Source organism: Epargyreus clarus, unplaced genomic scaffold (genome assembly GCF_041222505.1).
Source record: "Epargyreus clarus isolate Ecla_fem2 unplaced genomic scaffold, WU_Ecla_fem_2.2 ptg000033l, whole genome shotgun sequence".
NCBI classification, from domain to species: Eukaryota; Metazoa; Arthropoda; class Insecta; order Lepidoptera; family Hesperiidae; genus Epargyreus; species Epargyreus clarus.
Window position 1 is genome coordinate 6177957 of NW_027332238.1, and position 24129 is coordinate 6202085.

Genomic DNA, 24129 nt, shown 5'->3' on the forward strand with positions numbered 1-24129 from the left:
ATGCGACCACACATACCGCCGTCCTTCCCGGGATCGCTTACTGGACGGCTAGAGCTCCCACTCTTGCCGCCCGCAACCCCGGAAGCCCCCTTTTAGTCGCCTCTTACGACAGGCAGGAGTTACCGTAGCCCTATTCTAGTCCCGGAACTACAGGGACAAAGATTCGATTCCTACCGTGATGGGACACATATGCACCGCTACCCCTGAGGACTAAGCTGGAATGCTTCGGTGAAGTATGTCTCCATTACCACACTTCAAACCAAAACACAGCAGCGTTACGCTTCTGTTATAACAGAAATAGGTATGACGGTGGTGCTGCCGGAGTCGAACCACGTAGGGTTCTATCACTTTAAGAAAGTTTTCATGATGATGATGATGACCAAATAAAACTGTTTTCTGAGAATTTTTATTTATTTATTTATCGTTACATCTATCATTACAGGTATTCTTAACCTAAAGCGATAGAGTAGCCCAATTATAGCATTACGAGTACATATAAGATATTAAATATACTGACACTTTTGCGAATTCACTCCAGTGACAACAAAAAACGTCACTTCTATTGTGGACCTCATTAAGAATCCGAACAGCTCTGGTAAGAAATAATAAGAATAAAATAGTATTACTAAATAGTTTGTTTTTAAAACCTTTTTTGTTGTACATTTATTTTTTTCAGAAGATATTTTATAGTTGGCCATACATTTCCAAAAACTAAAATGAACTGCACTTGTGGTTATTTCAGATTGAATTCCCCGCATAGTTTGGGAAACTCTGACATCGTGTCACATGTTCTAAAAGTTGGCGATTCTGTTATAGGAAATTCTGTAGGACTGTTATTGTCAAAGTTTGTTATGTTGTTTGTTTCGAATATTTTATTTGGCTGTTTTAAAAATATTTTTTGAAGGTAGTACACTTTATGGCTCGATGCTGATGGCACCACCGTCACACCTATTTCTGTTACAACAGCAGGGTAGTTGTCCTTTGTGTCCATGTAGTTCCTCGAATAGAATAGGTCTACGGTCCCTTGTTTATCGTAAGAGGCGACTAAAAGGGGGTTTACGGGGTTGCGGGCGACAAGAGTCGAACCGTCCAGCAAGCGATCCCGGGAAGGACGGCGGTATGTGTAGTCGCATACCGTCGTAAACACCAGATGGTGTGGGAAGAGCGAAAACTGCTCTCCTAGGGCAGATCCCGATCGGGGCATCGCGCTTGGAGGACCCCGGTTGTGTTCCGTCGGAGATCCCGGAGTTCTCCAACAAGCGTTGAGGATGGCCACTGGTTTTAGTGCGGCAACAATAGTCGTCGGGTACCTTTTGAAGGTTTCCCCCTCGCATAAGGTTATAAGGGAGAGACTTATTCCAGGCATTCCTACTTAGTCTTCGTTCACCAATAATTTTCAAAAATTTTTTTTCCTTTCTTATGGCACGACTATAGAAGTATAACTTCAAAAATCGTCGCAGTATCGACACAGAGAGGTCTGGGTTCAATTCCGGGATTAAAAAAAACTTGTGTTTATATGTTCTGTTTTGTTGGGGTTTGTATTGTGTGTGTGTGTGTGTGTGTGTGTGTGTGTGTGTGTGTGTGTGTGTGTGTGTGTGTGTGTGTGTGTGTGTGTGTGTGTGTGTGTGTGAGTGTGAGTGTGTGTGTGTGTGTGTGTGAGTGTGTGTGTGTGTGTGTGTGTGTGTGTGTGTGTGTGTGTGTGTGAGTGTGTGTGTGTGTGTGTGGTTTTGTATTGTATTCTTACGTCACCTTTTGTGTTTTCTTAACACCCATAGCTTCATTAACACCCATAAAATTAGAAAACATTGTCTGAGTAATAACAAAGAAAACACATTTTTCTAAAATTCGTTTGAAAATTTCCAAAAGACTCGAGTATATTTTTTCATTTTTATTTTCGAAACGAATTGCAGTTGTTACATTGTAACTGCGTCTGCCCCCAAGGGACAGGAGTTCGATTTTCGACTGAATGTATTGGACCAAAAAATATTTGATTTATCTACCAATAAAAAGGACGCCAAAATATTGTATTTTTTTAAATTGAAGTAGCAGACAAGCAGTCTACTTTTTATAATATAGGAGTAGCAGACGAGCATGCAGTCCACCTGATGGTAAGCTACTGCCGTATGCACATCTGTAATCATCTCCTGATATGATTAGATTGCTACCTGAGGTCGGCCACAGATGAGCCGCTACCTTGAGACTAAGTCGGAAAGCCCCAGAAAAGTATGTCTCCCGTACCACATCCTTCAAACCAGAACACAGCAGCGCTTAACACTTGGGGAAACCTTCAAATGGTACCCGGTGTCGTAGGAACGACACAGGGTTATGTGGGACTCTTACCGCACTAAACCCCCCGGTGGCCGTCCTCGGCGCTGCGTAGAGGACTCCGGGATCTCCAACGGAACGCAACCGGAGTTCTCTTAGCGCGTTGCCCCGTCGGGCTCCGCCCAGGTGAGCAGCGCTTAACACTACTGTTATTAGACAGAAATAGGTGTGTCGGTGGTGCCGCCGGAGTCAGAGTTCTGCCATGAATACCAGATGTTATATAACAAGGATACGACACGTTAGAGAATTTTTATTATTAACTCACTCAGTAATTCGGTAATCTGGGAGATTTATGACTAATTAGTCGGCGTTTGTCACGCTAATCTACGCAGGATAAAGGGAAAAGGTTCATTTGTTAAATGATGGGAATATTTTTGGATACTTTGCCGCCATTTCGTTTAAGGTTCTCGTAATTCGACATGACGTTTTAAGAGAAATTGTTTTTTTTGAGTTTGAAGGGTCGCGTTCTGTTTTATAGGTTTAATTGTGTTTTTTATGGCTGTGACCCTTTTACTACGCTTTTGTATGTATGTATGTAGGTATGTATGTATGTAATGTATGTGTTAATAGATCCAACTCTTTGGTTCGACTCCGGCGGCACCGCCACACCTATTTCTGTTATAACAGCAGTGTGCGCTGCTGTGTTCTGGTTTGAAGTGTGGTAAGGGAGACATTCTTTTCCGAGGCGTTCCAACTTAGTGCTTAATCAGCAGCCGAAGTACTGAAAGGGTAGCAAAACATATTCAAAAAAATTGTCTTACTTATATTACTAGTAGTGCCCGCGGCTTCGTCGACGTTTTAAAAGAAATAACATGACATACATATAACTGAAAATTTCTACCTTCATTGGAATGACAGTGGCACCATCTGTCGAAAATTGGTCGTACCAACTCTGAAAATCGTGGGCTCATGCACAACTTTTCTAAAGATCATCACATGATCAAATGCATACTTTACTATTCTAAAGGACGTACAGACAAACATTCATTTATATAAATAAATAAAAACAATACAACAATGCATTTCTCACGAGTCTAAAACTCCAAAAAATCTTCACTCGATCAAAATACAAGACAAAGCAAAGTATAAACGTATTAAGAAGAACTTAAGAATATGACGTCGTTTCGCGCCATTCAAAGTGATTTAGCGCGGGAAAGTCCGCACGCGTTCATAATGGCGTCTCAAAATGGCTGCCAGAATACGAAACGTTTTTTTACCGCTAACAGGTTCAGTTGGAAAGTTATTGGGAAGTCGGATGGATTAAATTCTTGAAGTTTAACGTTAAAAAATTCTAAGTTCTTTAAGATGTTGTAAAATAGGCATGATGATAAATTTAGAAAACCCCTTCTATAACGTAGGTACATGTCTACCGATTCCAAAAATCGTATTATTTCGCAATAAATTCAGTATTAACGAAAATAATACTATTTGGTTATAGCCATTTTGAATTAAGCGCGAAAACGCTCACGAGTGTCATGGCGTCCGTTGGTGACGTCACGTTAGAACATCCCATACAAAATAGTTCAAGAATTCAGTGACATACCCAAAAATGACGCCATTCGCGCCCCGTTAGCGTTTCAGACAAGATGGCCGACTGCAGTATTTTACGCTTATATTTAATTGAAAATATAACAAATCTTATTTTTTTATAACAGTCATTTTTGAGAATACTTTCAATAAATTGTGTTTTCTTAAATCATTTATTCTTTGATTTTTTAATACTGTCATCATGCCTATTGTTATATTTTAGACTTGTAATTAATTAATACAATCTATATTGAGAAAAACACGTTTTATATTTCAAACCATTTTATTATATTCAAATTATAACTGACAGTAATGACACTTTTCCAGAAGTGCGCGGCCAGTACCTCATTTATATAACACCTATTATTTATTAAATTATAATAAATAAATGAGTGTTAATAATAGATCAACGCCCGTTATTACCACGCTTTTATTAGCTTGACCTGTATGTATGTTTGTAACGGAATCTTTGAACTTGATTTTTACCCACTTCGAACGGTCCGATTAATTTAAAATTTTGAACAGTTATCAAGAACCTATGACAATATATGATTTTAATATATTTGTCCCATTCTCCTCATCAGGATCGTCAGGATAATGATTTTAGCGTGGTATTTGGTTTTTAAACTATAATTATTTATATTATAATCAATGTACAAGTATCTGCTGAGAGCTTAGCTGGCATGCCTCGGATAAGTATGTCTCCCTTACCACACTTCAAACCAGAACACAGCAGCGCTTAACACTGCTGTTATAACAGAAATAGGTGTGACGGTGGTGCCGCCGGAGTCTACCTTTAGTGATATTTGAAGCTCAATTTATAAACATGAATTTGTTTACAAAAATAAAAGTTTAATCAAATCATGTTTTTATTTGACCGAAAGTATTGGACCGGAACGGAAATTGCTTCACCGGACACAGATAAATTATAAAATTGGTGTTGTCAATCATTAAAATTTTGTTATATTAAATTAAAAAGTTGATATTAAATTATGTTATCATTTTCTTTGCACTCATAATAAGGTTTTAAAAGGTGGTAGAACCCTTTGTGGTTCGACTCTGGCGGCATCACCGTCACACCTATTTCTGTTATAACAGCAGTGTAGCGCTGCTGTGTTCTGGTTTGAAGTTTAGTAAGGGAGACATACTTTTCCGAAGCGTTCCAGCTTAGTCCTCCTAAGAATAATTTTATCCCATTCTCATCAGGATCGTCAGGAATCAGGATTTCCTTGTGCGATTTTAGCGTAGTTTTTATTGTTGTATTCAATTCTACAATTGTACTGAATAAAAATGGCATCTCTTTGCAATTGTAATTCTACTTTTAAAAGCTCTAAGAACCATTGATATTCTGGAATTGTGCCGCGAAAGCTTTTTCAATAAAAATAAATATATTCAGAATATTTTATGGTCTGGTTTTCATATTTTTGCTTTTTGTACCCAGATACCATATAAAAGGTATAAAATACTGAATAGAAGGTTTTCGAAAAACGACGTGTGTTAGTAACACACACAAGCACACGTCTGCACACCCAGACACACAACACGCGCATTTCGCACACACACACGTCTGCACACACATACACACACGCATAGACACACAAACACGCGCATTTCACACACACACACACGTCTGCACACACATACACACACGCATAGACACACAAACACGCGCATTTCGCACACACACACACGTCTGCACACACATACACACACGCATAGACACACAAACACGCGCATTTCACACACACACACACGTCTGCACACACATACACACACGCATAGACACACAAACACGCGCATTTCACTCATACACGCATAACAGCAGTGTTAAGCGCTGCTGTGTTCTAGTTTGAAGAGTGTAGTAAGGGTGACATACTTTTCCGAGGCGTTCCAGCTTAGTCCTCAGGGGTAGCGGCGCATCTGTGATTATCAGGTAGGAATCTAGTCTTAGCTGGGGTTGAGAGCTAAAAGCTAGTAATTAAAAATCTAGTCTTAGTTGGGGTTACAATAGTGGACGTAATACTCTGTGGCCTGAGGGGGGCCTCCAGGAGTGGGGTGTACGGGTCTCGAGGTCTCCCTCTTTACCCGGGCAATTCTCAAAGGGTCGACTGCCCCCGGTGCTATGTTCCGCCGTTAGGCGAACTTTCGGAAATAATTGTGGGGGGGGGGGGTGGAGTGTTAGTTGGGGTTGATTACAGATGTCAATGGGTGGTAGGTAGTACACAATTACTGTCAAGTGAACTGCATGATAGCCTAGTGGTTAAGAAACTCGGCCTGTCGATCGAGGGGTCCGAGGTTCAATCCCAGGCCTCTGATTTTTCGAGATTATGTGTGTTTTAGAAATTAATTATCACTTGCTGCGGCGAAGGAAAACATCGTGAGGAAACCTGCATACCTGAGAGATTTATAAAAAAATCTCAAAGGTATGTGAAGTCTACCAATACGCACTTATCCAGCGCGGTGGACTATGGCCTAATCCTTCTTATTCTGAGAGTTATTAACTGCATGTTCGTCTGCTACAACTACATTATTAAAAAATAAATATAAAATACGAGGGTATACATAAATGAAATGTAAAACGTTTACAAGTTTAGGGCGAAACAGACGAATTCCCGCTTTTTGCTTCGTCGGAAACTTTCCCAATTTCCCGTTCGTCGAGACAATCCAATCGATTCTATTCCCAACCCTTCATTGTTTTCTTTCGGATAAATGGATTAAACTTTGGATATCTTTTTGCGATGCTTATGTTATCCTGGGCTTTGTTTCCTTAGAAATTCTGCAGATTTCTTAGAATTATTGTAATAATCTTGAAAATTCTCCTTATTTTTTAGAATTATTGTAATAATAGTAATAAGTGATGAATAATAGGTAAATCCAACTGAAGCTGAAATACATAAATGAAGGTAAATACATACATTGATAAATACAATACATGATAAATACATTGAATGTATATAGCAAGCAATAGAGAGTATACAAATGGTATGTAAATAAAATAAAATAAGTGAAAATAAAATTTAAAAAATAAATAATTAAGTAAAAACGGGACAGGTGCAATTAATACAATAATTTAATTTTTAAGCAATATGCTTTTTTTAAACTTTAATAGATTAAGAAAACACGCGTGGGTGTTTAATTATTAATGATTATACCATAGATTAGTAAAGATTACTCAGTCCTAACAAGAAAATATACCCAGTTTTGAGAATTGAAATAGTTGCGTAAAAACGTTTTGCCACGTCTCCGTGCTAAAATGTTCCTAACATATTTGAAATAATTATTTATTTACTATGTAAATTACGCAGTATTAGTTATTTGTTCGTAAATTTTCTCTAAAAATGTTTTTATTTGTCAAGAATTCGAAAAAAGAACTTACTAATAAGCTGTTTGTGGCTTCATTCAATTTCAAGGCGGCGAAGTATCTTTACTAATCTATGGATTATACTAATAAAATATTAAATATATTATTTATAATAAATATGTTTGTATGATAGCTAGCTTTTGTTGTCGGGTTTACTCATTTAGAGATTTTTATCTATTTTGATAATGAACCCGCGTGGTGGAGCGGTCACCGTGCCGGTCTGACGCGCAGAGGGTCCCGGGTTCGATCTCCGGCCAGACAGATTTCTAAATGAATTTAGATTTCTGTTTCTGGGTCTGGGTGTTTGTGTATTTGTCTCTGTGTGTGTCCATAGCACCCACGATACGATACGATACGATAAGGAATCCTAGAACGATAGGGAATCCTCGTGTGGGGCTGTGAGTGTAGAAAGCGTTTTTTTATTATTTTTTTATTTTTCGGGAACCGTATAGGGTAATAAGAACAAAATTTTAAACATACTATTTATTTATATTTTATTTTACAATATACATTGTTATAATCCACGCCAAACTGCTAGTCCGCTCTGAAGTTGCGAGCAGGTGTAGTCATACAATTGGCTATGGCGACGCGATTCATTACTATATTCAGAGCAGACTAGCAGTTTTACGCGGACTGTAATATATATTTTCATCATATTATGAGTTTTCTTAAAATAGTCTCAGCTATTTTTTCTGGTATGCCAAAGATGCGAGCTAAGGGTTGTTTTCTGAAGGAGGGTTGCAAAAATTGAAAGTTTAGGATCGGGGGCTGCTCAGAAGGGTCCAAAGGCTTATTCGGGTCTGTAACAAAGTTTATATTGATATTAGTAACAATATTAAAATTGATATTGACAATAATATTGACTCTGCATCGACTTAAATATTATTTTTTCTACGTCAATATCAGTATCATAATTAATGTTGTCCTCAATATATTGATATCAAATATCAATGTCAATATTGAGATAAAAAAAGTCGTCAATATCAACAGCAATATGAATATCGATATCAATATCAATATTCAGACCAATATTTACATAGTATAGACTGATTATTCCTGAAATACTATTTTTTATAATAAACGATTCACTAACAGCTTCTTTAGTTTTGCTGACAATCCATTTTATCTTATTCTCTAAACATTATAATATCCTTCTTTATCTTCATGTTTCCCGCTACATTGCTACAGCAATTATATATACTCTTATTAACATAAATAATTAAAATTACTAAGACGTAACTTAAGCAACGTTTGTCGAGGTCGGATGTTAGATGGGTGACCGCTAGTGGCATAAACATATTAAACAACAGTCTTAATCAACATTGTTGTTAAAAAATAAAATTAAAAAAATGTGTATCACTGCCATCTGTTTTCAAGTTGACGAATTAAGGTGTTAGGAATTTTCGTTACGGAATTTCTCGATTCGGTCGCCGCGCTCAAAGCCCGCGATAAAAGCTATGCAATAGCTTAAAAAATATTGTAATTCTAGCAAAATATCCGTACCACGCGTGAATAAGTTAATAAGTCGAAAATGCACATGTTCATTGCAGCTATTTGTACTCTTTGGTGAGAGGGTTATTATAAAATTTGACAAGTTGTGTATGTACGGTAATTAAGACCCGTTAACTTACTTATTCACCCTATAAATTAAAATTATTAAACAATCCTAATGTTTATTATGACTAAAACAAAATAATCTACATAAATGTATTTACAATAGATGGACATATCAATATATTCATGCGTGGTACGGATATATCGTATAAGTTATATTCCCTTACAATAGCAACATCAATATAAATACCGACTTTAATATTAGCATCAATATCAATATTAAAAGCAATATGAAAACCACAATATCATAGTTAGTATCTATTGTATAAAAAAACACCCCTACTTTAATATTAGCACCAATATCAACGTCAATATGAATATTAAAAGCAATATGAAAACCACTATATCTTAGTTACCTTTATCGTATAAAAAATCAGCCCTACTTTAATATTAGCATCAATATCAACATCAATATCACCGGCAATATGAGTATTAAAAGCAACATGAAAACCATTATATTTTAGTTACCTTTATTGAAAAAAATCAACATATAAAAAATCACCCCTACTTTAATATTAGCATCAATATCACCGGAAATATGAATATTAAAAGCAATATGAAAACCATTATATTTTAGTTACCTTTATTGTATAAAAAATCCCTATTCAAAGGGTATTGGGGTAGAAGTAAGGCATTTTGGACCATGTAGTCCGCGGGGCATGGAACTGTGTAGGAGGAACTGTATTGTCTCCCATTTGTGTTGCGTGGGTCTGTTGAAGTAAAAAAGCCTTATAATATCGAAGTAACGAGCATGCAGTCCACCTGATGATATGGCTACTGCCAATGGACAACTGTAAACACCAGGGGGGCTACTACCATCTGTTAAAACAATATTAGTTTAATAATGCATTGAAATTTCGTACTACGACCTCATTAAAGTAAGATCGTTTTTATAATATTACAATAAGCAGTTTTGTATGATGTCGGTCGAAATTATTCATTCCTTGTTTGCTGGACATTTTATTTAACTTTATTTTTTTAAAGCAATATATGACAATTTCAGTTGGTGTTATACAATGGATAAGCGAATAATGAACAAGGATTTAACTTTATATCGCTCGGGAGGAATAAAACAAAACTATTTTAAGGAGGTTGTGGTACGAAACAAAATAATGTTGATGCAATATTGAAATAAAACTTTCCTGTAGCACTACCATGAGTTGGCATAGAAACGCCACTATAGAAATTGTAAATAGAAAACTATTGTCATTTTGCTAGTGAATAACATAACTACTATCGTTACGGTATTTCTTGACAACGTCTGTCAAATTAATGACTCATGGGACCGAATTTGTATGGCAATAGATCATAGTGACATTCGCTAGCGATTTGATTTCTATAGGTTTTTTACGTTACGAGTGGATCACACTACGGAAATTAGTTCTACGAGTAACCACCAGAGGCGCTGTACAATTTTTCATACATTTATTTTACGCAGTCGCTAGCGAGTAATACTTTTGTAAACTCATGGTAGTGCTACTGAACTATGATGGTATTTAAAAGATGGTAGGCTCCCAGATAATGATTAGATTCATATCTAAGATAACAGATATGTTACTACCCCTGAGGACTATGTTGGAACGCCTCGGATAAGCATGTCTACACCTTTCGAAGTGGAACACAGCACTTAACAGTGCTTTTGTAACAGAAATAGGTGGCGGTGGTGTCTCCGGAGTCGAGCCATAAAGGGTTTTTAAACTTCAAAAGATTTAGATAGTTAATTGTATCGGGAGTTACTTTCGGGAGTTACTTTACTTGCGGAAATCCATGCTATTAAGTTAAGATTAAAACTACTTCGCAACAATCCGCTACAAATATGTATGATGGTATATATTTTAAACCATGCAGTATGTACCACCCTCCCTCCCTCAAAAGATTTAGTTAAAAATCGTTTAATTATATTGTTTTAACATGTAAATGTTTGGTCGCGCCAAACTGCTAGTCCGCTCTGAAGTTGTTCCGAGCAGGTGTAGTCATACAATTTGCTATGGCGACGCGATTCATTTCTATATTCAGAGCGGACTAGCAGTTTTAGGCAGACTTTACTTTTAATGTTTTAAATTAAAGTTTAGTCTGTTTTGAATAATATGTGAAATGTAAGTTATATTATGGTTATGACTTGTAATAGTGGTTCAAATTTATTTTAAACAGTTGTAAGATTATTTTGAAAACTTATATAATTTGTAATCGATATAAAGTATGTTTATAAAACTTTTTGTTATCAATTGACCTTGTGGAAAGTTATTGCACAAGGATTGATAACATAGGCCACGTAAGTATGGTTGATTAACACATTACTGTCCCACTGCTGGGCACGGGTCTCCTCTCAGAATGAGGATTAGCCCATAGTCCACCGCGCTGGACTAGTGCGTATTGGTAGACTTTACACACCTTTGCCTTTGAAAACTATTTTAAGAATTAGGTATTTTATTTCGAAAGAGAGTTTAGTCCCTTACAATTACTGTAAGATGCTTCCAGTTAAGAAGGTGGTAGAACCTTCTGTGGTTGTCCCTGTAGTTCCGGGACCAGAATAGGGCTACGGTATCTCCTGCCTGTCGTAAGAGGCGACTAAAAGGGGGTGTTTCCGGGGTTGCGGACGGCAAGAGTGGGAGCTCGAACCGCCTGGCCAGCAACCCCGGGATGGACGGCGGTATGTGTGGTCGCATACCGTCGTGAACACCAGATGGTGTGGTGAGTTTCAAGCTCACCTGGGCGGAGCCCGACGGGGCAACCGGGGACTCCGGTTGCGTTCCGTCGGAGATCCCGGAGTCCTCTACGCAGCGCCGAGGACGGCCACCGGGGGGTTTTAGTGCGGTAAGAATCCCACTTAACCCCGTGCCGCTCCCACGGCATAGGGTACCTTTTGAAGGTTTCCCCCTCGTCTACAAAAAAAAAAAAGAACCTTCTGTGGTTCGTCTCAGGTGGCACCACCGCCACAACAATATCTGTTATAACAGCAATGTTTAGCGCTGCTGTGTTCTCATTTGAATGGTGTTGTAAAACATGCTTTTCCAAGGCGTTCCAGCTAGTCCCCAAGGGCAGCGGCGCGTCTGTCGCAGACCTTAAGTAGATATATGTAATCCTATCTGGGGTGGATTACAGATGTACAAACGGCAGTAGCCACTTACCATCAGGTGGACTGCATGCTCGTCTGCTACTCCCATATTGTGTATAAAAAAATCATCATTAAAATTTTCAGATTTCATATTCATCCCTTTTAAATTAAAAAAGCCCTTAAGTTATTTGTTCTAACATACCATCATTTTTTTCTTGGTTCATTCTCGGCATAAGAAGGGAGGGAAATTTTGGAAAGGGGTCTACTTCCAAATTCATCCCCTTATCTTTATCTACGTTGAAAGTAATAGATGGCGCTGTGATCACATATTTGATACCTGGAAAAGTAAAATAATAAAATAAATAATAATAATAATAATCATTTATTTCAGACAATATAGACAAAGATACAAAAGTATAATTGAATACAGAGGTCCATATCATATATACCTTACAGACTAACATACATACTAATATATACTTATAACTAAATCACGTATTTGCGGCGACGTGAGACGCGGGTCTGGTGACTTCCGGGGGTGCTCTCCTTCCACGGTATTTCCGTGAATATGAGTCATCATCAACCCATTACTGTCCCACTGCTGGGCACGGGTCTCCTCTCAGAATGAGAAGGATTAGGCCATAGTCTACCGCGCTGGCCAGGTGCGTATTGATAGACTTCACATACCTTTAAGATTTTTTTTTATAAATCTCTCAGGTATGCAGGTTTCCTCACGATGTTTTCCTTCACCGTTTAAGCAAGTGATAATTCATTTCTAATACGCACATAATTTTGAAAATCAGAGGTGCTTGCCTGGGATTTGAACCTCGGACCCCTCGATCGAGAGGCCGCGTTTCTTAACCACTAGGCTATCACTGCTGTGAATATGAGTAATGATTATTATTATTATTATTTTATGTTTGAGCCTAATAAAGCAGATGTGCTACTTGATGGAAAGCAGTCATCGCCTATGGACATTTGCAACACCAGAGGAGTCGCCAGCATCGTCGGCTGTGACGACCCGCGTGACGGAGCGATCACCATATCGGTTTGACGCGCTGAGGGTCTCGGGTTCGATCCCCGGCCAGACAGACATCTGAGTGATGAATTTAGATTTCTGTTTCTGGGTCTGGGTGTTTGTGTGTATGTCTATGTGTGTGTCCATGGCACCCACGACGCAGGGAATCCTAGTGTGAGGGCTAATAGTTTTGAAGGAGAGTTTTTTTTGCACCTTTTTTGAAGTCCCCCATGTCATAAACACGCTTAAATCACACAAGGGATCGTTAATCCTGATGATCCTGATGAGGAGAATGGGATAAACCTTTTAAAACCGTGTATTGTCATCGGTTCTTGATAATTGTTTAAAATTTTGTATTAACCTGACCTTTTAAAATGGGTAAGAAGCGGCACCACCGCCACACCTATTTCTACCTAATAACAACAGTGTTGAGTACTTCTAGTTCTGGTTTTAAGGGTGTGGTTAGGGAGACATACTTTCCGAGGCGTTCCCGCTTAGTCCTTTTTTATAATATAGGAGTAGCAGATGAGCATACAGTCCACCTGATGGTAAGTGGCTACTGTTGCCCATGGAAATCTGTAAACAACCTCAGATAGGATAAGATATTCCCACCTGGAATACGATTAAGCTGGAACCCCTCGGAAAAGTCTGTCTCCCTTACCACACCCTTCAAACCGGAACACACAGCGCCTAACACTGCTGTTATTAGGCAGAAATAGGTGTGGCGGTGGTGCCGCTAGAGTCGAACCACAAAAGGTTCTACCACCTTCCTCTAATCTATCTCTATCCTCTAATGACTCTAATCTACGTATTAAAAATAAATAAATATGTGTTACACCGTTTAACTATGATAGAAATAAATGTATATAGGTAATAAATATATTTACCAATAATTAAAAATATCTTCAGAATAAGCCCAATCATTTTTATAACCTTTTCAAAAACCAATAACGCCGTGAACTTTAAAACAATGTAAGAACAGTTACGCGTTTACTTGACGCAATCATTCTAATGCATGTTTGATATGATATTTAAAAATGTTTTAATTATCATCTGTAATGGATTAATGTACGCCACTAGATGTTTCCAGCGCCTTTACTTACTTATCTATACTAATATTATAAAGAGGAAAACTTTGTTTGTGTGTTTGGTTGTAATGAATAGGCTCAAAAACTACTGGAAATAAAATTTAAAAATTCTTTTACTATTCGAAAGCTACATTATCCACGAGTAACATAGGCTATATTTTATATGAAATATATTTGATAAATAGATTTTGAGGCGGTATAAAGTTTGTCAGCTAGTGAATAATAATAATTAATTAAAGAAGCCTAAAGGTTAAGAAACTCGCCCTCAATTTGCGGGGGTCGAGGTTCAGATTCCTGGGGAGTTACTACAATATCTTAAAACAATATTATTTTAATCATACTTTTATTTTTTTGCAGGAAATTTAACTTTTTAAGCAAAATATGACAATTTCAGTTGGTTTTATACAATGGATAAGCGAAACATTAATAAGGGTTTAAGTTTGTTCAACTGTGTATGACGGAATATTTTACTGTTTTAAGGAGGAAATAAAACTTTCCTGAACTATGATGGTTTTTAAAAGATTGTGGTAGGCCCCCTGGCATTGATTGATTTTTAAAAGCAATGATAGAAAACATCGTGAAGAAAACAACACGGTAGAAAGTTCGCAAAAAATAAACTCCAAAGGTATGTGAAGTCTACCAATACGCACTTGTCCAGCGCTGTGGACTATGGCCTAATGCTTCTCATTCTGAGAGGAGACCTGTGCTCAGTACCCTTACCATGAGTTTTTACGTTTTGACAAATATGTCTGTTTTGGTATTTGTTTACGTATTGGTCCATACGATTTCCTAGTTCTGACACAATCCGCTAGGGGCGCTGATTGGAATTTGTATGGGCAAATACGTAAACAAATACCAAAACATTCATATGTGTCGAAACGTAAAAACTCCTGGTAAGAGTACAGCAGTAAGAAAGTAATGGGTTGACAATGACACACAGACAGAACATAACTATCAGGTTGTAATATAATACACTAAAGATTAATGTTATAATTTGGTAAAACATAACAGTTTTGATTCGATTCTGTCTTAATCCGTAAGCCGTGACTAAAAAAACATTGAAAATTAGTTTTTTTCGTATAAAAGGGTGAAAATTCGTCGATTTCAGCACAGACCTTGTTTTGTGGCAGGAAAAATGGCTTTCGCAGTATTCTTCTTAGCTGGTAAGTAATAAAACAATTAAATTATTATAAAATTGATGTAACAAACTTGAGTAGTAGAATCAGTGTGGTTCGACCGAGGAGGCATTTTTTTAATAATATGAGAGTAGCAGACGAGCATGCAGTCCACCTGATGGTAAGTATCTACTGCCACCCAAGGACATCTGTAATCAACCCCAGATAGGATTATGTATTTTCTATCCGAGGTGGATCACAGATGCACCGCTACCCCTGAGGACTAAGCTGGAGCGCCTCGGAAAAGTCCCTTCCTTATATAGTCGAATAATACTGGATCTACCACCTTTAAATTTGCTTCTAAATACTCGATTACTTCTATATTAAAAGGGGAAATAAACTTTCTTTCAGCTCTTCTATGCGGCGCGTTCGCCAACCCTTTAGGCCAAACTACAGTATGTGAATCGACAACAAACATCCCTGTATATGGGCCGACAGTCTGCGACAACTACCCGTACCCCTACCTGCCTCTCTGCCCAATCCAGTACAAGCAGGTCTGTGAGACCACACCCAATCTGCTGCCTTACTACCCCGTACCTCTGTCCTACCCGGGGCCTGTCTGCGAGACGCCTGTCGTTTGTCAACAAGTACCAAGTCCAAAGCAGACAATTTGTTGTGAGACCACATCATCTCCTCCCGTCTTTGTCCCGTATCCAAACCTGCCAGCTCCCAGCCCAAGCACGACAATCTGCTGCGAAACGATCCCAAACGTGGTACCGTGTCCTAGCTTCCCGGGGTACATCCCGAGCTTGCCACCCTTCTTTCCGCCCATCAATTTTTTATAAATGACAGCATCACAGCATGCGTTTCCAGCTGCAAGTCAAGAAGATCGTCAGACCTGCAAGCGAACTCACGGATCTCCAGATATTATAAAGAAAACAACGTTTACGGCTTCATTAATTGACTTCGATTTGTGATGAGGTGTTGAAATCTTTTCAGCTTACCATTCAGATCAGGTTTACCCTCAGTGTGTCCTGAATTTCTATCTATTTAACTAATTAAGATTTTTTGATCCATGATTAGTGATGGATCAAAAAACTTGGAATAAAATTGAGGCTGAATACCTAAACTTGATAACTTTGCTCTAGCAAGAATTCTTTCTACTAGCCCTTAGGTTCAGTTTGATATATACCCCCTAAAACCTTGAAGGGGGGAGGGTGACACTGACTACTGTAGGTAAAAGACTTTAAAATGTTAATTATCTTAAAAATTGAGTCCATTTACTTTATGACAGTGGTATGTAGACTAAAATAAAGCAGAAAAATCTACATGACAGTGTTAAGTACAAAATGACATTTTCTGTCAGTGTTACTGTTGACGTATAATGTCAACTTCTGTCAACCATCAATTGTGACACATGTGCTTTGTTTTTCTTTTTTGAAAAGATTTCGAAGCCTCATAATTATTATTTAAAGGCAAATTAAAAAAATACTTCAGGCAACCCTAATGTGTGATTTTTTTGAAATTTCTATATTTTTACATTATTTTTTGATTTATTATTGTAACTAAATAAAATTTTGAAAATATATGTATAATTGGTTGTTAAATTAAATACAATATTGTAGGTTTGTCTGAATTGAAAAAATATTGTAACTTTTTTTTCTACGAAAATTGTATATTTATGTATAAAATTGGCAAAATAAATGTATTTATTGTTACACATATTTTTATTGAGTAAACTACTCTTTTGGGTTTGAAGGCAGACTTACACGAGGCGTTTTACTTTAGTCCTCAGGGGTAGAAAAGCTCTCCCTGAGGTCAACAGGGAGAGCTTTAATCGTATCTGGGTTTGAATCTCACAGAAAAAAGTTCAAACATGTCGTTAAACGAACGCTATGTAAAAAGCGTACTGTAAACTAAATAATTATTTGACTGACAAAACGGTGTGGTCTGAAGTAGGTCCAGCTCCGCATGTACCATAAGATTAAGTTTAACATTGTAAAAACATTTTTGTAAAAGATGTGTGTTATGGAGTTTCTTTCGCCGCTTCTTCTCCATAACGAAACACCCTGTGAAGTGGTGGTAGTTGTATTGACATTCAAAAAGTGCTTTGTAAAGAACTTATTTTGAATTAAAAAAAATCGGTTGTCTGCAAAGTCGGTTTACTGACGATAGTTGAACGTGACAACGTCATATGAAAATACTGATGGAATGGTTGCATTTTAAAATTAATTGTGACTCCACTACACTTCAATGTAGTGAAAGTCGATAAATATACACTCAAGTAGGAGAGAGACAGATGTCGAACGCAGCCGAACGTGGAGGCCGATTGTGCCTCTTTGTCGCTTGTTCCGCGCTCTCGCTTGCACTTCAAGCCTTAAATGGAACGCCTCAGAGCGAGGTAACGCCGCATGAGTCATGTTTTTTGGTGCATGCAGCCGGCCCCATCGAACTATAAGACGTTGTCACGTCAAGAAATGATTTGATTTAATAACATATGTCTATGTAGCAAGACACCTTATCATAAGTTATATTTTAGGGTTCTCTACGCCAAGGGGAAAAATAACCTATTAACGCCTCTGCTGTCTGTCTGTCTGTCACAGGGATCTCTTCAACCGTGACAGATAGACACTTGATTCTTATATAAGTGTAGCAGAACAGAAAAACAACAAGACTTTTTCAAAATTATAATTATTTGGAACATTAAAACCCAGCTTTTTTAATCTGTCTAAATTGAAATTGGAATATTTTACGATTGCCGTTAAAAGTTTCTAGCGAAATAAATTGTCAATTATTGTTAATTACTTTTTGGGAAGGCATGGATTTTTCTGAAAATTTATAATTAAAAACAATGTGTAAAATACACCAAACATTTTTTTTAACGGGATTAAAAGACGGAGATATTATTTTAATTAAAGCTTCGTGGTTTAATCATCAACAACCTATTACTGTCCCACTGCTGGGCACGGGTCTCCTGTCAGAATGAGGATTAGCCCATAGTCCACCGCGCTGGACAAGTGCGTATTGGTAGACTTCACATACCTTTGCAAACCTTTTTTTTAGTTCTCTCAGTTATGCTGATTTCCTCACGATGTTTTCTTTCACCGTTTAAGCAAGTGATAATTATTTCTTTAATACGCTCATACTTAACTTTGAAAAATCTGACCCCACGATCCCACGATTCCACCGTACGATCAAGAGGCCAAATTTCTTAACCAATACCCTATCACTGCTTCTCTGCTACCCCTTAGGACTAAATTGGGACGCCTCGCATAACTATATATCCCTTACCACAAACTTTAAAGCAAAATGCAGGTCTTAAATTTAGTGTTTTATACAGAAATATGTGTGGCGGTTGTGCCTCCGAATTCAAACAACAGAGAGTTCTTATACCTTCAAAACATGTATACACTTAATAAATAATTAGTTATTATGATTGCTAAAAGTACGCTACGTCACAGATGGCAACTCTGAGATTGCATCCAGAAATTGCCATAAGTCATGCCATTATTGCCATTTATGAACTAAACATTTATAAAGTTGTCACGTTTGAACTCAAATATTGCCGAAATCTGAAATCCGAAATCATCTTCAATTCACTAAAACCAACCTATTTGAATATCTTGCGAGTAGTTTGAGAGTACATAATCTAAATCTATCTATTAACACAAATAAATAAAATAGAATTTTCTGTTTGTAATATTAAATGCTACCCCTTAGGGCTAAATTGGAACGTTTCGAATAAATTTACTTTATTCTACATACTATTCCGCGGCGTTCCAGCTTAGTCCTCAGGGGTAGCGGCGCATCTGTGGCAGACTTTAGATAGGAATATCTAATACTATCTGGGGTTGACTACAGATGTCCATGGGCGGCAGAAGCCACTTATAATCAGATGGACTGCATGCTCGTCTGCTACTCCTATATTATAAAAAAATGTCTTCCTTACCATGTAAATCGGAATACAGCAGCGTTTAAAACTGCTGTTATGAAACAGAAATAGGTGTGGCGGTAATAACACCGAAGTCGAAACACAAAGGCATCTACCACCTAACGTAACTGTGGCGACTTTCCGCCACTCGTCAAGAGATGGCGCCACGAGTATTCTGAATCACGCTATCGAAGTTTTCCAAACATCTTGCATATATAAGAGCCGAACTGAGACTAGGAGCACGGCCACTGTCCGGGCATGAACATATAGCCCGGCGGGAGATCTCCCTTTGTCAAATCATTAAAAATCTCGGATTAATATTAAAATACTCTCACAGCTTATTAATTCATCTGCTTGTAGATCAACTGTCAGTAAAATAGTTACAAATTAAACAGCAACTTCACTTTGAAGTTGAGCTGTCAAACATGACAGTGCTTGAAGCTAATGACCATGCTTCCGGAGTTTTGACAGATTGACAGATACAATTATGGGGTCTTTGATCTTATTTGACGGATTATAAATTCGGAGCCTATTTCATTACTCCGTCGTTGATTATTAAAAAGATTTTGAAATATCTTCATCCATTATTTAACTTTGAACAAATTTGGTTATTTTTTGTAAGAATGAAGATGCAATCCATCTGAATGCAATTCACTGCTGTATCTGGTATCTGAAATCAATCCGAGATAGCGCTTAAGGTTTTTTCTGTAATGGACCACAAATACATTACTAACAAGGACTAAGTCGGAATGTTTCGTGTCCCTTTCCACAACCAAAACGCAAAATTAGTTCTCTTTATACACACCTCGCTCAATACCCCTGTACTAGCAAAGACTAATTCGGAATGCCTTGTGAATCTTTAACTACACCCTTAACCACCATCCCATCCACCATCGAAGGTGGTAGAACCCCTTGTGGTTCGACTCCGGCGGCACCACCGCCACACCTATTTCTACCTAATAACAGCAGTGTTAGGCGCTGCTGTGTTCCGGTTTGAAGGGTGTGGTAAGGGAGACAGACTTTTCCGAGGCGTTCCAGAATCCAGCTTAGTCCTCAGGGGTAGCGGCGCATCTGTGGCCGACCTCAGGTAGGAATATCTAATCCTATCTGGGGTTGACTACAGATGTCCATGGGCGGCAGTAGCCACTTACCATCAGGTGGACTGCATGCTCGTCTGCTACTCCTATATTATAAAAAAAAAAAAAACTAGAACACAGAAATGGTTCCAACAGCATACATTACATAAAATTCCCTACTAGCAAAGACTAATTGGGAATGCCTCGTGTAAGTATCTTTAACCACACTCTTAACCTGAACACAGCAGTAATAATAATAATAATAATAATAATAAACATTTATTTCAGACAATATAAACAAAGATACAAAAGTATAATTGAATACAGAGGTCCATATCATATATACCTTACAGACTAACATACATACTAATATAAACTTATAACTAAATCACGTATTTGCGGCGACGTGAGACGCGGGTCTGGTGACTTCCGGGGGTGCTCTCCTTCCGCGGTACTTCCGGAACACAACTCCCTTCGGCCACAGGTCTTCTTTTAGGAAGGTCGCTATATGCTCGGTTGGGACGCGTACAACAAATGAACTAAAGTTCACCGCGTTACGCGCCTCCAACTTCTCGACCACCAGTCAGTACTTGGTTTTAACAGCCAAGTACTCCGTTATGTCAGACGGCTTCGTGTTGTGATGGAGTCGTGAGACATACACGTGCGTCACGGGAACGGCAGGACGCAGGAGATGGTTCGTTCCTGTCGGTGCTGTGCCGCATTGGTTACGACAAGGAGGCTTCCTCTTCTTACGCTCGACTTTAATAAAGCCATCCTTGTCTGCCACATGGTTGGACACTGCACTGCGAGGGGGCTCGATGCGGGGTTTCCCGCTTTCCCTCTCTGGCCTCGTTGTCTTCCGCTTCCCGGGTAGCTGGCGAGAGGCAGCTGCAGCGTAGTCACGTTGAGGCGTGGACATGACGACGCACGGCGACACCTCGGCGGGGTGAGGTGCGGGGCGGGGGACGCACGTGTCACCACATGCGGGCGCAGCGGTCGGCGTCGTGTCGAGTTTCGCAGACTCGAAACTTGCTGACGAGGTGTTACATGCCCCACGACGCGTGTTGATGTTATTCACCTCTGGCGACCTACTTACTGCCGTATTTCGTATTGCAGCTATTTCAGCCCGTAGGTCGCTGATGGTATCCTGTGAGGCTTCCAACTTCAGCACTACTTCCGCCAGGCTTGTCTTCAATGCTGTGATGTCCTTCAACAGCCTGGTTACATCCACATGGTCGAACGTGACGGGCGGCAGCTTGCGGATGTTCTTCGCCACAAAAGCTGGCAGGTCATCAGGATCAGTCACCTTCAGGAGATTGATGATGTCCTGAAGTCCTTTTTCTCCCTTTTCGTCCTTCCTGCGGGAAGGCATCCGGTCGCTCATCCCGAGCGACTCAAACAGGAGGATCTTGGCATTGACGATCTCCTCACGTGTGAAGTTAGTCTTACAAATCTGGATGATGCTAACTTCATCCATGGTATCGATGGCGTGCTGTATAAACGCCAACACCTCATTGGCTATGAGATGAAATGAAATGAAATGAAATGAAATGAAATGAAATGAAATGAAATGAAATGAAATTTATTTATTGCAAGAATGTAGTACACAAAGATAGTTACAGCAATAGAAGTTCGTACATTCTACCATTACAATGGTGTGCAATCATGTCAAGTTGTAAAATTTAGAAAAAAAAAAAAACATAAAAATTAAAATTAAAAAATATTATATATATATATCGTATTAAGTTATTACATGTCATTTTTATTCTGTATATTGAAAATATTCATTGATGTCATAAAAGCAGTGTTGCATAAGCCATTCGGTAATTTTCCTCTTAAAAATGTTTAAGGTCAGATCTTTGTATTTGTCTGGTAAGTTGTTATATATTTTTATAGCTGTAAGATAAGCATTTTTCCTATATAATTCTAGTCTCGATTTTGGCATGAATAATCTAAATTTATTTTTGTCTGCATTCCTTCTTACATATTGATATTGGATTTTAAAATAGTGTGGGTGCTGCCTAACAAACAGACAGACCTCCCTAATATACATGCATACTAGGGGCAGTATTCGATACTTTTTAAATAAAGGTCTACAAGAATCCATCTGCCAAGCTCCACAAATGGCTCTTACGCATTTTTTCTGAATGCGAAATGCTTTAATTATGTCTACCGAATTCCCCCACAATAACAGGCCGTATAATAAAACTGAAGACACATATCCATGGTATGCACTGAGTGCTGCTTCCGTCGATACCATAAGCCGTATTCTTTTTATTGCAAACACAAACCTATCTAATTTATCACAAACATATTCAATGTGACCTCTCCAGTTACAGTTTTTGTCCAGTATTATTCCTAGAAATTTGATTTTCTCTACTTCTTCTATTGGAGTATTGTCATGAACTATATTTAGATTAATATGTCTTTTATTATAAGTTTGGAATTGAATAATTTTGGTTTTATTAATGTTTATTTTTAAATTATTATTTTTAAGCCAATTGGATAATTTATTAATTGTTAAATTTATTTCTCCTTCATAGGTATTATGATTTTTGCATTTAATTATGACTGTAGTGTCATCTGCGAACAAAATAGTTTTATGATCTGTTACATTTGTGATGTCATTTATATAAATGAGAAACAGGAATGGTCCCAAAACACTACCTTGGGGGACTCCAAAGTTATTTGTTAAAAACGTTGATCTTGTTTTGATTTTAGTTTTGTTATTATTTTCAAGTTTATTAATTTCAACGCATTGCTCTCTATTGTTTAAATAACTTTTGAGCCAATCGTTAGCTTTCCCTCTAATACCATATTTCTCAAGTTTATATATTAGCAGCTTGTGATCAACAAAATCAAATGCTTTCGTCATGTCTAATAAGACTGCTGTTACCGGCGTGCCTTCATCAATAGCTCCTGTGATATATTTTATTAAATCAAAACATGCAAGTGACGTGGTGCTATTTTTTCTAAAACCAAATTGTTCTGGTTTAAGTATTTCATGTTTTGTAACAAAGTCATAGAGTCTTACCAACATAACTTTTTCAAAGACTTTGGAAAACACTGGAATCAGTGTAATGGGCCGAAAATTATTCAGAGAAGTTTTATCTCCTGTTTTAAAAAGTGGTCTTACAATTGATTTTTTTAAAATATCAGGGAAACGTCCTTCTTCAAACGACATATTAATTATATGACACAGTGGCTCACAGATAAAATTTGCGCAAAGTTTAATGAATTTTGTATTTATGTCGTCGATTCCTGCTGAGTTGGTATTTTTTAGATTCATAATTATTTTATGTACTTCACTTGGATCTGTTGGTTTTAAGAAAAGTGTATAAGAAATATTATTATTAATTCTGGAATTAATGTAATCAATTTTGAATTCAAATTTATTTTTATTTGTCATATTTATATAGTAGTTATTAAATAATTCACATATGTCAGTTGGCTTTGAAAATATTTTATCATTATCAATTATTTCATTTATGTCCATATTTGATTTTCTGTTGCTAATATTATTGTTTATAATGTCCCATACGGCTTTACACTTATTTTTATTTTTGTCAATATACTTTTTACTTTGGAGCTGATGTGATTTATAAATGCATTTTTTTAAGATTGTGTTGTATTGTTTGTAACTTTTTTTATGTAACTTTTTATCGTTACTTCTCCGTATAAATTTTAAGTATAAGTATCTTTTTGTTATACACGACCTTTTAATACCTTTGGTTAACCATGAAATTTTTCCTTGTTTGTTAGTCTTTTTTACGGTGAAAATTGGAAAACACAGATTGTACAATAATTTAAATAGACTATGAAATTTGTAGAAAGCTTCATTTAAGTTTTCTTGTTCATATATTTCTGCAAAAGTTATTGAAGAAATACAGTTATAGAATTTCTGAACATTAGATTTACTGAAGTCCCTAACATTCTCATACCAGCTAGTTAGTTCGTTTCTCTTATTAATATTTATTGTAAGAGTTTGCCCAGTTTCATGGTCTGAAAGGCCCAAGTAG

General features: G+C 37.6%; 1 protein-coding gene and 1 long non-coding RNA gene across 4 annotated transcripts in view; one reads left to right on the plus strand and one right to left on the minus strand.

Moving 5' to 3' along the window:
• Positions 1-24129, plus strand: part of LOC140755657 (igLON family member 5) — a 118940-nt gene that overhangs the window by 32302 nt on the left and 62509 nt on the right. The window lies entirely within an intron of this gene.
• LOC140755522 (uncharacterized) lies at positions 7858-12221 on the minus strand. Its single transcript, XR_012103784.1, has 3 exons — positions 12085-12221; positions 9409-9537; positions 7858-8013 (listed from the first exon to the last, which is right to left on the minus strand). It is a non-coding gene; the product is annotated as an uncharacterized LOC140755522 (long non-coding RNA).